At 41.8% G+C, this 13950-nt stretch overlaps 1 long non-coding RNA gene across 3 annotated transcripts in view; it reads left to right on the forward strand.

Moving 5' to 3' along the window:
* Window positions 1-10186, forward strand: part of LOC130543298 (uncharacterized) — a 371452-nt gene extending 361266 nt beyond the window's left edge. For all 3 annotated transcript variants that reach the window (XR_008958548.1, XR_008958544.1, XR_008958550.1), the window contains 3 exons: window positions 5530-5627; window positions 7494-7593; window positions 8403-10186. This is a non-coding gene — a long non-coding RNA (uncharacterized LOC130543298). The remainder of the gene's footprint in view (window positions 1-5529; window positions 5628-7493; window positions 7594-8402) is intronic.
* The last annotated feature ends 3764 nt before the right edge of the window (window positions 10187-13950 follow it).

A 13950-nucleotide genomic window follows, 5' to 3' on the forward strand; every position in this document is an offset into this window, starting at 1 on the left:
GTTTGGCTTTAGTTGACACTGCCAAACAGTTCCCCAAAGTGCTTGTGCCAGTTTACGCTGCCACCAGCCATGTGTGTGCTTTCCGTCCCTTCACAGCCATGTGGATACTTGAAATGCTCAGTTTTCTTGCTGCAGTGTCATCCATTCTAGTGGCTGGGCAGTGGTATGCACTCTGGCTTTCATTGGCATTTTCCTGCTGAGTCATGATGTTGCGTAACTGTTCATGAGCTTATTGGCCATTCAGAAATCCTCATGTGGAAAGTGTCGGTTCACGTCTTTGGAAAATGTTTAATTCAATTGTCTTTTTTTGTGGTTTGTGGGAATAGTACCTTATGTACTGTGGATACTCGGTTTTAGTTTTTTTGTTTATATATTTTTTTTGAGACTATGATGTCCTACTTTTCTGTGTTACCCTTTACCTTTTCTGATGATGTCTGCTGATGAGCAAAAGTTCTTAATTTTAATGAAGACCAATTTACCATTTTTTTTTCTTTTATGCCTACTGATTTGTGTGTCCTATTTAAAAATTGTTGTATATCGCAAGTTCATAAACATATTGTCCTGGTTTGTGCCATACATTGCACTATTTACATTTTACAGATGGTCTTTGATCTATTTTATATCAATTTATTTGATGTAAAGGTACTGATTCCTTTTTTAAAGTATCAGTGTCCAGTGGAACCAAAATGACTTCCTTAGTTGGCAGTCCTTCCCCGCAGTGAATTGACGTGGTGCCTTCTCGTACATAAGCTGACTGTAAATGGGTCCTCCTACAGATTCCGCACTGTGATGCACACATCTCTCTGTCTCCTCTTGTGCTACTTCCTTTCATCTTGTTTTATGTGTTTATCAAAGGTGCTACTGTCTTGATTACTGTAGCTTCATTGTATGTCTTGGTATCTGGTAATTTAAGCCCTTGACATTTGATCTTCAGGAGAACCTTGGCTAAGCTAGGCCCTTGGCCTTCCACGTAAACGTTAGAACTCAGCTTCTCAATTGCCACAAAAAGCTTGATGAAATATGGATCGGGATTACACGGAACCTATAAATCAAACTGGGAAGGATGGGCACCTTAAAAATATCGGGTCCTCCAACCTAGAAACGTGATCTCTTTTTCTACTCAGGTCTTCTTTAAATTCTTTCGGTATTTTTATGTTGTTTCCTGTGTAAAAGATCTCATATAATTAGACTTATTTCTTGGTATTTGGTATCTTTGATGTTGCTGTAAATCATATCTGTTTATACATGTGTTTGTTTCCTGACATGTGTCGAGTTCATTGTTGTCTGTATCATTTTCAAATTCTTCTAAATCATGAAAGAGCTATTTGACCTTGACTCTGGTGGCTCCTCTCGTATCTCACACCAGTCCAACCGCACACCATTTTAGGAGTAGTTATATGAAGCACAGCTCTGATCGTAGCATTTTCTTACCAAATCTTCATAGCGTTCTGGTATTTTTAATTGTTGCCGCCCTTTTTATCCAGCTTTGTCTCTGCTGCTTCCTCTATATGTGCTTTAGACACGAAATCAGAATGTCCAGCACAACACGGCTTGGGTGTGCCCTTGGCTCATGCTGATTTTGCTTATGGAATTTCTCTCCGTATTTGCTTCTTTTGTACCCATTCCTGAAGAAATGTGTAGATCACAACTTGGTTTTAAATAAACTATGTTATGAACCCTCAACCAGATATACTCAAGGGCTTCTTCAAAATCACACAATACTTTTCCAAGTCAGGGGCGCCAGAATGGCTCAGTCAGTGAAGCGTGTGCCTTCGGCTCAGGTCATGATCCCAGGGTCCTGGGATTGAGTCCTGCATCGGGCTCCCTGCTCAGCGGGGAGTCTGCTTCTCCCTCTCCCTCTCTCTGTCTACTCCCCACCAAATAAATAAATAAAATCTTGAAAAAAAAATACTTTTCCAAGTGATATGCTTCACACTTTTCATTGCGTCACGTAAACTACTCATGGGACAACATACTTTCCCCTGAAGGTCTCCTGACATTGTGCAGCAGCCCACCCTCTTGTCCTTGGTAGTATGCAGCACGGTCTTGGGCTCACGGCTGCTACTTAATAAGTATGTGTTGACTTAAATTTAATTTTAATAAATGCAAATAGGAAACCATAATGCGCTGTGCTATCTTTTTTGTTGGAGTTTTGTCAGCCGTGGAATCCTAAAAAAAAAAACCTTTTGAAGTGCTAAAATGAAAAATAGGCAAAACTCCATTCTGCTCTGCTTGAGTATCATTAAAGAACTCTGAACCTTCAGTGTTTTAAAAGCACATAATTTATGTGCATTATAAAAGTACCCTTTGTTTTCACAAGTCAACATTGTTAATGCAGTCTGTCAAAGTGCACTCCCACTAAATTGCTTTGATGAACACGCCAGCCCAGTCACTTTCTTTAAGGGGAAGAGAAGAAAAGAAAGAAAAAAAAACTTTTGCAGCAGCAAAAAAGAACGTAAATAGGACAGGTCTAGACTTTGCTGCATATTTTTACATCCCAGGTTGCAAATAATTTGGCCGAACATTCTCATGAGCCAGGATTCTACCTCAAAATTTGCAATTCAAAAGCTCTGTCTCTGTTTTCTAAGCGATATACGTAGTGCCGATTTCAGCTTCTGCCCCATGCACTCACTCATTAACAGGTCCTGAGCCTGCACGGACTTGAAGTCGTACAGCTAGGAAGGCCGTCCCCAGCTTGCCCAGCCTGAGCCCCGGCCCTGGGAGGTACTATTATGCAAACCTCTCTTCCCGGTACAACCCACCCCGTCATCTCCCCTGTAAGACCTCAAGCACCAGGTCTCGGTTACTTTTGAAATGACTCTTCTGTATTCAGCAGTTGGAATAACTAATAGAACCTAGTAAAACTTTCTGCATATATTTTCCTAGAATATTTAAAACAAAATTCTTAGCCTCCCTCCCCTACTAGAGGTGGAGGTGGTGGTTTCTGTAAAAATATAGGAAAAGTGAGGAGCAGAGACGTGCATGTGCTGTCTGTCTTAACTGGAGCTCGTGATGAATTGAGTTTTACCCCAAAGCATGTTGATTCAAACAAATACAGTAAGACACATTGTCTCATTATGTATCTTTATAAGCATATCTGTGGGTGGGTGCGAATATTCATTCTTATACACACACACTCTTAGAGAAAATCACTTATACCTGACTTTGGCACTCAGCAACTCTAGAATGCCCTTCACTTCATTCCCTTCAGTCCAGTCTCTCCACAAAACACGGTCAGGTTTGGAGGGAGCTTCTCTCTCTGGAATTTCCATATTTCAGATGATTCCTACCCGGTGTCTCCTTGGGCAGAAAGATGAAAAAGAGGTTTATGAAAGAGAGCTACCACATTCTTAATATAACACAGTGTCAAATAAAGAAAAATCATCAGTGAATATTTTATTGTGTGGACACATATCGTCACCATGATTACCACGATTTTGTTCTGCTTTATACCTGGATATCAATGTCAACCTGACATTTTCTTATACCGCTTTTCACCAGGGTGAAAAATGCCCTTCTAGTAAAGCAGCTGTCAGAATGCCCTTGCTCTGGGTCTGAAAGACATTGCTCAGGATTTCTTTCAAAAGCTTAGGAGGTTGCAGCGGCCTGATGCCCTTGATTTGCTATGTGTCAGAAGGATACATGGCAGGGAAAGGCTAATAAGCGAGGCACAGGCTGGTAGATGGAACCTGAGGCCACGGCCTGTTAGGGTGGTTCTGGAAACCCCACAGCTGGCAGCACACAGGCACATCCCTGTCCTGGTGATGCTCTGATGACCTCTGAATTGTCTTTAATGCCTACTCAATATCTCCAGAAGAAAGTCACACCCTTGCATTTGAGATTCAAGACTTTGCAGAATGCTGGGGGAGGAGTGAAAAGTAGATAAAGATAGTCTGACTTCCCAGACTTACACAGTCTGGTCACACTCTCACCCCTTAGGGCTTCTCCCCGTGAAGGGAATATTCCATCTGCCTGGTCAAGTCTCTGGACATGACCGTCTCCTTCCACATACTCCACATGACCACCCCGTCTCCCATAGCACACCCAAACCCATGGATTCCTTACCACGCAGGATAACAGCCTCCTCTTTGAATCCCAGGTCACCCCCTGCCCAGGATGGCGCCAGGCCCATCTCAGGCCAGACGAACACTTCCCAGCTGTGCCCTCATTGGACGATCCCACCCTTTCTATAAAGCAGTTTTGGGGACGTTTCCTAGCAAACCCCTTCTCTGGAGGCAGAGAGGCCCGGGAGATAGGATTCATTGTGACACGGTCCATTGTTGAGTCACACCTATGGAATGTGCAATTTTTTTTTCAGAAGGATGTTGCTTTTCTCAATATGATTATAAAATACATGGTCCTTAAAGATGTTCAGTTCCAAGTGTTTCATGGTCTTAGTCCAGCTGTGTGTGTCCCAGTGTGCACACTTATTTCCAAACATGAAGACTTGAGAAAGATGTGCAAGAGCGTAAAGGTCTGGGCTGCGCCATATGCAGTGGTGTAAGACTGCAGGACCTGCGCCTTTACGCTGTGGAAAGCCCACAGAGGCCATGCCAAAATCCCTAAGGGCAGGAGCCCTGCCTGTGTTGTTCAGCATTGTACTGATAGAATCCTGTGCTGGAAATGAGCTTTTCTCTCAAATATTTGATAGACACTCAATAAGTGAATGAATAAATCTGAATAAATAGTCAGTTCTGGCATTGTGATGAAATCAATCTGTTGGGACCAGAAGCAAAGGCTCCCCGCTGCATGGTGTAGTGGGAGGCATTTCTTCTAGGGAAGGATGGGTTTCCTCTTCCCAACTGAGCTTGAGAAATGCAAATCGAAGGGCAGAAATGAGAATCAAGAGAAGAAACATTTGACTCACTTGAGCGGGGGATTCCTTCCCCCTTTTGGCTTTATGGTAAAGTCAGTTCTGGGGACAGAGGTGTATTCCATGGGTGTTCTTGGAGGTGACGTGAGGATTCTTGACAGTGAACTGGCTTCCTGTTGCTACTCTGATGAATGAAGATCAGCTGGGCAGCCAGTGTCTTCATATATCCAAACTAATTTAATCTACAGAAAACTGAGGCTTGGTCACTCCATATTCCTTGCCCCATGACCCTGAGCCCCATACAGACGGACTAAAATCTGTCTGTTCTTTGGGTCATCTCCAGCTTGTTATTTAAAACCTATTTGGTATTCTGAAGCCCATCATTCTTACTTAGATGCAGACCCCTAAAGGACAAGAGCCATGGCTTATTCTTTTTTTTCTTAAAGATTTTATTTATTTGAGAGTGAGCGAGTGCACGAGCAGGGAGAGGACGGGCAGAGAGAGAAGCAGACTCCCCACTGAGCAGGGACCCCAATGGGGGACCCGATCCCAGGACCCTGAGATCATGACCAGAGCTGAAGGCAGACAGTTAACCGACTGAGCCACCCAGGAGCCCCCATGGTTTGTTCTTTATGGTTCACAATGACTAGCACAGATAGACCTTGTTCTAGTACTTACTCATGTACTTTCATTTTGTTTCCTTTTTCGGTCTGTAGTTTGTTTGCATTGGACCCCTTACTCAATCAAAGTAAGCAAATAGGAGACTTTCTGCGTCTCTCTTCACTTGTCAACCAGCAGGTCAACGCATGGACAGGTAGGTCCCTGTTCCTCATTTGTGAACAGCTAACTGCACGTATTACTTGGGCACAATGTGACTTAGACTCGACTGTCATCTGAATGGTTGTTTGACATCTCAGTTCTCAGTAGCGTTTTGTGGTCATGCTAGCTCCGGATACGGTACACCTGTAGGGCTTTGTTGTAACTCCTTCCACAAGGAGGAAATGCCTTCCACGAGGTCATGAGGGAAGCCAGGAATGGTGTGGTTCTAGTCACTGAAGGAATCTGTAGACTGTCTTCCAGTTCCACAGGCCTGGCATGAGTTTGGGCAGCGCCTACCTTATTTGACATCACGGTCAAGTGGAGCTAATATTTATCTTCTTCAAGTTATGCCCTTTACATGCTTCACATGCTTTCATGTCATGAATGTTTGCAACATGCTTGAAGTTCCTGAGATACCTGTGCAAACTTCAAGTATAGCAAGGGAGAGTTGGAGTAGAGTCACCTCGAGGGCTTTGCAAGTGGGCAGCTTGGGAACTTTGCAAAGGCATAGCTAACAATAGCACATAGCGAAGGTGATCTGGAAGCTTCTCTGAGTTCCCTTTGACATCCATTTGCTGGGGATTGGGTTTACATATTGAGACTCAATGAAATTTCAGGGGTCTCAGATCCTGAAAATTAAAAAATTGAATGAGATTATCTTTTTTTTTTTAAGATTTTATTTATTTATTTCAGAGAGAGCATGAATGGGGCAGGGTGCAGGGAGAGGGAGAAGCAGGCTCCCTGGTTAAGCATGGAGCCCGATGCAGGGCTGGATCCCAGGACCCCGGGATCATGACCTGAGCCAAAGGCGGCGCTTAACCGACTGAGCCACCCAGGTGCCCGCTGAGATTATTTTCAGTAGTACTCCCAGTTTATAGATTCATGACTTATCTGTGAACAGTGAAAAACCCTAAACCTTATCTGCTTTGGAATATAAAGCATTCATTCTTATCACAGAGTAACAACTCCCTTTCTAAACCCTATGATTTTAGGAAATAAGCTGAATTTTTCTCTTCTCACAGAATATTTGACAACAACGTGTAAACTTAGCAAATCCAGTATGGCCAATATTTGACTCTGCTGTAACACTAAAACCTAGGGATACGTTATTGTAATTATTCTGTTTAAAAATTTTATTTTTCCAGCATTTAGATGTAAGCAGTGCTATCATGTAAAGTAAACACAGGCTCACAAACATTATCTTATCTTGCATATTTTGGCACCTCGCAAGATGATTCATGTAAGATTAGCTAGGGGCTTGAGTCAATATTCATCATAAACAATATATGGTTTTGTAGATTTGTATCAAATGCCCCACATTGTTTTAGTTTCTGGTGAATACTAAACACTTATGTTTTTGTCCCACGGGAACATCTCTGTGTTAGACTCTGGCAGGTGGATTGCTAGCAAGTGTGTGAGCACTCCAAGGGACTGTGGGCACCAAGATTTCACTTGAATATGGTTTTGTTTGTTACTATAAAATATTACAATCAGGGGGTGCCTGGCTGGCTCAGTTGGAAAAACATGCAACTCTTGATCTCGGGGTCGTGAATGCAAGCCTCACGTTGGATATAGACATCACTAAAAAAAAAAAAATGCATAAACTTAAAAAAAATAAAATATTACAGTCAAGAGCCAAGTATACAAAGAACAAGATTTGGGCACTATTTGTATTCTTGTATAAGTAACGTGAAACACCATACGTATAACTGGATAGTAGGCAAATATATATGATTTTATTTACATATGGATTATATAGTATATATATGCATTATATATTCTATAATATTATGTATCTATTATCAAGATATATATATGTTGATATATGATGTCATCTATTATTTGATTTCTGGGTGACCAGCAAAACAGATTCAACGGAAGAGCAATGATGATGAGAAGGCACAACGGTGATCGTAAGAAACCAGCTTCGTGTTGATCTCCGCCACCTTGCTGAGAGATCGGTAAGCCCGACGTTTGTAACTGACATGAGTGCACCACGAAGGTCACGTTCTCTGTAATTGTGAATTTCTTACCTCGGGCTTAATTCTCAAGTTCTCAGCCACATCCCTCACATTGAACACAAGGAAACGTTTTATAGACTGTGGGTGAGCCTGTCATACCCCCTCTTTGAGTATGAGTTAACGAGGAATAAAAAGAAGGAAGATGCATAGAAACCAGGTTCTCACGGTTGCAAACCAGTGTTGGGACTTGGTAGAAACCCAGCAAAAGAAGCTTCCTACCAGTAGTCGTGGAAATTCTGACCTTTAAACATGAATATCCAAAAAAGTAAAGTTTCAAAGGCTTGAATCAGTTCAGGCCCTGGAATGCCTGAAATGGCCGTTACCACAGAAAGCTGACTATTCCAGTTCTTTTAAACACCGGGACTTAATTACCACCTGACATTTTAAATAATTGTTCAGGAAGGTAGTTGTAAAAAATTGTGATTTGTATTTGTTTTATTGGGGTTTTTTTGTATAGTCATCTTGCCTTAAAATTAGAAAATGCTGTCAGTGAGAAAAACTCTTGCAGATACAATAGTTTGATTAATGACCAAGATAGGAATGAGTCATCTTCTCTCAGTGTATTCAATTTCTCCCTCAGCCCCACAATATTGTGCATTTCAGGAGGTTATCGGTCGTAGTCTGCATCTGTCTCTGCATGGGCCATTCTCAATGATAATAGTGTGTTATTGCCTTAGTCTGTTCAGGCAGCGACCACAGAACACCGCAGACTGGGGGGCTTATAAACAACAGACATTGCTTTCCCACAGTGCTAAATACTGGACATCCCAGGTCATGGCACCGGCACATTATCTGGTGAAGGCCAGCTCTCTGGGTCAAGGACAGCCGTCTTCTTGCTGTGTTCTCACATGGAGGAAGGTACGAGGGAGCTCTCTGGGTCTCCTTGGCAAGGGCGCTAATCCCATTGACTAGGGGTGACCCCTGACATCATCACCCCCAGAGGACCTCATCTCTAACACTAGGGCTTACGGTTTCAACACACGAATGGGGAGGGCGCTGGTGGCAATAACAGTTATATATGGAGTTTTGAAAAACTGTTCCTATATGTTATCCCCTTACCGTTCTGACAGGCATAGACACACCGTGAGACAGACAGCATGGCGAATCAATATAAACAGAGTTGGGGGACTAAGACTCGATCTGTGTTTCATGAATCATCCCCCCAGGTACAGACCAGGAGAGTTTCAAGGCCAGGACAAAATAGAGACATGTCTCAGACAAATGATCTGAGAAAAAAGAGATTTTCTCCCTCCCTTTGGTGTTTCAAATTATAAGTAACATAGGAACACGTTCATCAAAAGAAATTTGTGTGAACACCCGTTCATGAGAAGCAAATTGTTGAGGATTATTGGCTCCTTAAAATAACAGATATGTAGGTAGTCATACAGAAGGCGATGTAAAAACTGTGTGTGATTTGTCTGGGGAAATGTCGCTTATGTTTTTTCTTCAGCGTGAAAATGGAATGCTGTTTCAACCTGTGAGTATTCATTAATTCACTTTTCACTTATCCATTTTACCATGAGTGTTTGTTAAACAGTTACTGTGTACCAAGGATTAAGCACTGGGGAGAAGAGAGTGAGAAAAATCAAAAACCCAAACAGATATCGTATCTTCTGCATCATGGAATATGTAGCCTCCTGGAAAAGACAAGGGTTAAGCAAATGATTTTTAAAATTTTTTAAATTATGTATCCGTTACCTGACAAGATGGAGTAAATTGTGGGGCATGCTTTTGGGAATCAATGAATCACTTTCTACGGGAGTAACATTGAACGGAGATCAGAGGGAGTCAAGTGAAGATTTCTATGTCAAGACAAAGTCACCTAAGGCGGTTCCTCAAACACTCCTGAAGGAACTGTAGCTCTGTGTTGCTCTGCTTACTTACGCCAGGGACTAAGATCTCAGTGCCCACCACATCACGTTTTCTTTGCCGATTGACTTAAGAAAAAACTTTAAGGTGGTTTATTTAATTGTAGTATCTTTGACTTACATTCAGTTTTCTTCTATGTGGATGTCACTTATATACATGCGTTTATCATTTGATTGAAGTAAATTCTTATTTAATCAAAGTCAGTTAACCAAAAAATAGCTCTCATTTTATGTTATTTAAATCTATCCTGTTAAAATAGCATCAGAAAATGTGTACCATGCAAGAATATCACAACTCAGTATGACTCTCACCTCTCAAAACCCACTTTAGAAAAAATGCTGAAAATGTGTCATAGCTGTTTTTCTTCCCCTGACAAGAACAAAGACAGATATATCTAGAGATTTATTAGCACAACATGCTTTTGTGGCAAAATTAGCAGGAATCTAACCTTTGAGATTTACAGAAAACAAAACAGGGGAAAAAATCTTTTCAGTTAACCTTATTCACGAGATAAGAGCATTTGAGAAAACAAAGTGCACCCCTAGAGATTTGGGCACTGGTTCAAATGTTAGTGCCTAGGGTACTTTAGGGAAAGGAGTTTCAGGTCTGCATCAGAAATAAAAACAAACCTGAATTACAAAAACCAAAATTCCAAAAAACAAAATTTAAAATTCTGTTTTTGATCCATATAGCCATATAAATGGTAAGCTTGGTGGAATTTGAAAAGTAAAAAAGAACTGATATGTTAATCTCTTACATGCTTTTCAGCCACAAGGAATTGTCTAAGACTAGAGAATGAAGAGTAAGCAGGGTCCTAATTTTTTTGGTTCTGGACTGACATTTTCAGTGTACGTAATGATTTTTTGCTCCACTAGAATTTTGCTGCCAACTAATGCTAAAATGATCATGCATATGGGGTGGGCAAAACCAGGAAGGCAAGCATCTCTTTGTTGTTTATTCTTAGAAAGATTGTGTCTTTGTCCAAATGTGCTATAATAATGTCAAAAACTCAGTCGCCTTCGGTGACTGTGTGAGTGCCAGAATTGTTCTAGTGCACATAGCATTTATTTTGAGTCCTAGAGCAATTGTCTATGTAGAGTACTCTTGCAGGAAGCCCGTTTATTTCCCTTGAAACAAAAATAAAGGCAAGTCCCATGAGATACCAAACCAGAGGCACAGTTGACTTATGTGTCCTCTGTCCTGAGCGCTTCACGTCCTGTCCAGCTCAGTCACCGGGAGAATTCAGCCCCGCCTAATGCCTGAGCCAGTCCTGGTTATGGCTCCTGTCATTTTGGAAGCCCATTTTGGAACTGCCCACACTTGGGATTTGGAATGGGTCCTGCTGAAGGTACCCTAAAGGTCTGTAGTAATTCATCCAGCTGACTCCTCTCCCAGGACGCAGATGCCCACCAGCCTCCCTGTTCCAAATGGGCCTTCTGCTCTGAACCCGTCAGTAATGGGATGGAGCACAGCCCTGCCTCTTTCCGGTCACTGGACCATCCAGGTCACCTGGCCTTCCCCCATCGGTTCCCTCATTCTGAACAGCTCTCTTAGGAACATATCATTAATACCCTGTGAGCCCTAGAGTTTTCAGGCCAGGAAGCCACAGATGCTTCCTGACATGGGTTTATAGGGGATGGGAGAATGAGCACATTCAGTGACCAGCTCTCTTTAAGTCATGTTGTTTTTGTCCGCACATCTTCCTGAACATTGGGTCTGGAAAGGGGCATGTGGCCACAGTCAGTTTCTGGAGCCGTGGGGTCTCTGGGAACACTTTCCAGCACAGCCCTCACAGGCAGGGAGAAGCAGAGCTGGCAGACCTGTGCACGGTGTTGGCCACGTCGCCCTGGTTGTCTGCCAGACCCAGGGATGGAGTATGTTGAAAACTTCATTGACTCGGTGTTGACACAGATTAAGGTCTAATTTTTCTTCATTTTATGTTATCAAACCTCAAGTTGTGTAAGTACAGTCCTTCTATAACTTCACACGGGTGAGTTATAACACAAAAATGTGTTGAAAATGCTCCAAGAGACCTCCTACATAGATGATTATGTTTATGGCAGCTTTCTGTGCAACTCCCTTTAAATCACGCTTCTTAACTGATCCTGGGGGCTCACGTCTCCCTAACAGGGCTCCACATCGAGCAGAGATTAATTACTTCCAGGAGGCCAATCTACCCCATCGTTCTTGATGGGAAAAGGAGCATTTGAAATACTGACTGTACAATTTACCATTGGGGGTGAAATATGCATTTTGGTACCAGCTGTTCTATATTAGACATTTTCACAGTACAGACAGCTCCAGAATGGCACATAGCTGGGAATTGTATGTGGTGTTTTATCACTCATTTTCCAGGAGAGGAAAATATCATTGTCTTTTACTGCAAGAGCACCTTAGGAGTGAGTCAGCTTGGGGTAAGGAAGAACCCACCGAGCCAAGATTCTAGAATCTGAAAAGCGTGATTTCTAGAGTGTTGGTGCTTACTTGTACAATAATGTCTCATCCCATTCATAGTACCCACTCAAAGGGCAAGAAGAAGGACAGAAATCAAGCAGAGAAAATCCATGTTTATCACTTTTGTCTATTCAGGTTTCAAAGTTTTTTAAAGAAAGAACTCTGTAATTAACACAGGATAGTCTGTGAATGAGCCAGGGTAAGGCATGAGGCTGTTTTCATGGGAGCAAGGAGGGACGGGTGTTGTCTGCATCCTCCCTCTGAAAGCTCACAGGGTATTGCAGAAGATACACACGGTGTGTCCTCATTGCTGTGGAGTCTGTGTGTGCACCTTTGCTTCTTTGCCAACGTTTATTTGTAACCCCCAATGCAATACCTGCAATGCTTTCATAGTCACCCATGCATATGCCGAGTCGTAAAACTTTCTCATCCGTAGACACCCCTATTCCCAGCTGGTTGGAACAAGTCCATGCTTTGCCTTCCTCTTTCATCTCTTGTACTGCAAACAGTTGTCCTGTGTGGGGTCTGATGTTGTTCTCAGGTTTGTGCTTTTGGCTGGTGATTGCAGAGCTCACAGTGACCCCCGAGCATAGTGCTGACGTGCTGTCCAGTGCTCCTGAGTGTAAGGCGGCCATGATGGGCCTTCACAAGAGAACAGGTGTGAGATACAAACCCAGCAGTGGAAGACTGTCTGCTTTCTCTGGGGAGCACGGCCTGCCTCTGGCTTGGCACTTCTGCCTGCTGAGAGGTGACATGAACAGTAACCACTGTCTAGTTACTTTAGGTCCACTGAAGGTAACGATAGAAAGGAGATTGGAAATACTCTCTTGAATACTGTGATGGCAAAGATTTTACACAAACATAGCCTCATTTTGGAGAAAGGGCTTAAAATTCCCTCTTTTGGAAGTATTTTTAGTGTCAAATCTGACAGAAATCATATTAATTTTATCTTTTTAATAGTAATGCAAGGGGCCAAACCAAATATTGGCTCCTAGAAACATGTTTCCTTCTTCCAATGTCCCCTTCATGTAATAAATTATCTGACCAACAGCCAGAATGATCTTTTTAAAATATAAATGGGGAGGAGGGAGGGATGACTAGATGGAGCACGGAGCACTATTTGGGCAGTGAAACAACTCTGTGTGATACTAGAATGATGACTGCACGCCATTATACATTCGTCTAAACCCATAGAAGGTGCAACCCTAAGAGGGAACACTCGTGCAAACTGTGGACTCTTGGTGGTTATGTGTCAGTGCACGCACGTTCATCAGTTGTGACAAATGTCCCACTCTGCTGGGGACGTTGACAGTGGAGAATGGGCTTGTAGGGGGAATCTCTGAACCTGCCTCCCTCAATTTTTCTGTGAACTAAAACTGCTCTAAAAGTAAAGTCTATCAAATCTATGTGCAGATATATAGTAAAAATCTATATATATTTAGTTAAAATATATGTTCAATACTTAATATTTATGTATATTTAGTATTTATATATTTATATTATATATAAATGTATTTATATATTAATATACATACACATATAAATATATGTATGTATATAAATATATTGTATTTATATATAACATTTATATACATATATATGTTTATATATGTATTTATATATAATATATTGTATTTATATATATAAATATATATAAATATTATAGATATAGATATAGTCAAGCCACTCCCTTCTTTATCAAACTTCCGTTGTCCTTGAAGGAAAGTCGTGACTCCTCAGTGTCATCTGGCCAACAGCTAATCAGACCCCATCTTTATCACTGTTCTCTATCAGCAGAGGCAGATACAGGTTTTTTCATATATGAAGCTTAAAGAATCATTTGTAATAAGAGCATAAAGTAACAAAATCTGAATTTAGGTGCAATGCGTTGCAAAGATTCATTCGTTTGATAATAAATCCAGCACTAGTTAACAACCCACCACCAAACCCACGTTCCTTTTACTCGTTGGAGAG

This window comes from Ursus arctos, chromosome X, assembly GCF_023065955.2.
Source record: "Ursus arctos isolate Adak ecotype North America chromosome X, UrsArc2.0, whole genome shotgun sequence".
In the NCBI taxonomy this organism is placed as follows: Eukaryota; Metazoa; Chordata; class Mammalia; order Carnivora; family Ursidae; genus Ursus; species Ursus arctos.